General features: G+C 52.8%; 1 protein-coding gene across 1 annotated transcript in view; it reads left to right on the top strand.

Moving 5' to 3' along the window:
• Window positions 1-569: 569 nt before the first annotated feature.
• The window catches only part of zdhhc22 (zDHHC palmitoyltransferase 22), a 26965-nt gene continuing 26177 nt past the window's right edge, over window positions 570-1357 (top strand). The window contains exon 1 of the mRNA XM_086002509.1: window positions 570-670. The gene's annotated coding sequence lies outside the window, so the exon portion shown is untranslated. The remainder of the gene's footprint in view (window positions 671-1357) is intronic.

The raw sequence follows: 1357 nt of genomic DNA on the forward strand, positions 1-1357 counted from the left end.
AAGGTTAAGGGGAGATTTGATAGAGGTATTCTAAATCATGAAGGGTTTTGATGGAGTAAATAAGGAGAAACTGTTTCCAGGGGCAGGAGGCTCGGTAACCAGAGGACACAGATTGAAGGTGATTGGCAAAAGAACCAGAGACTCATGAGGAAAATGATTTTTTTACGCAGCGAGTTGTTGTGATCTGGAATGCGCTGCCTGAAAGGGCGGTGGAATCAGATTCAATAGTAACTTTCAAAAGGGAATTATTGAAGGGAACAGCATTGCCGGGCAATGGGGAAAGAGCGGGGGAGTGGGATTCATTGGACAGCTCCACCAAAGAGCTAGCACAGGCACGATGGACTGAATGGCCTCCTGTGCTGCACGAGTCTATGATGTGCCGAATCTGTACTCTGTGATAAAAAGGGAAATGCTATAGGACAGATTCTGAAAGAGAAGAGGGGATAATGTTTCAGGTGGAGACTGACTGGAAGTGGTTGAATTGCAGGTCAGTAACTGGCTCCGTCTCCAGATGCTGACTGAGGCAGTGCGGAGGCTGTAGACTGAGGCAGCAGCCAGCAGGGCGGCAGTGTATCACTGGGCCCAGCAGTCAGGGCACAGATCGCAGGAGGACCTCAGCACAGAGACGGGAACGAGGCAGGACAGGACGGCGAGGACACCACAGATCCAGGTACCGCATCAAACAAACGATCCACACCATCAGCAGGGAAGGCAGGCAGAGAACCAGCATTACCACCACCACTGACATTCATCCATAGCTCTTTACAATGGCATTGTGCTTCACATCATCTGTTAACATCAAGCAAGACTGTGAGTCTGCAGAATATGGGAGAGAGAGAGAGAGGGAGAGAGAGGGAGAACAATAGAAGCAGATCCACATGAACACAGACCGAATGCAAGCAACACAAAGAGAAAAGAAACACACACAGAGGCATCCTGGTACAGAGAGGGAGGGACAGGGAGCGAGGAACAGAGAGAGACAGAGAGGAACGGAGACAGAGAGAGGGACGGAGACAGAGAGGGAGAGAGCGAGAGACAGGAACAGAGCGACAGAGGGACAGAGAGACACAGAGAGAGAAAGGGGGGACAGAGAGAGAGAGAGGGGGACAGAGAGAGAGAGAGAGAGAGGGAGCGAGAGAGAGAGAGAGGGGGGACACAGAGAGAGAGGGGGGACAGAGAGAGAGAGAGGGGGGACAGAGAGAGAGAGAGGGAGCGAGAGAGAGGGGGACACAGAGAGAGAGGGGGGACACAGAGAGGGGGGACACAGAGAGAGAGGGGGGACACAGAGAGAGAGGGGGACACAGAGAGAGAGAGGGAGCGAGAGAGAGAGAGAGGGAGGGGGGACAGAGAGAGAGAG

Source organism: Somniosus microcephalus, chromosome 12 (genome assembly GCF_052327205.1).
Source record: "Somniosus microcephalus isolate GS21.2 chromosome 12, FLI_Smic_1.0, whole genome shotgun sequence".
NCBI classification, from domain to species: Eukaryota; Metazoa; Chordata; class Chondrichthyes; order Squaliformes; family Somniosidae; genus Somniosus; species Somniosus microcephalus.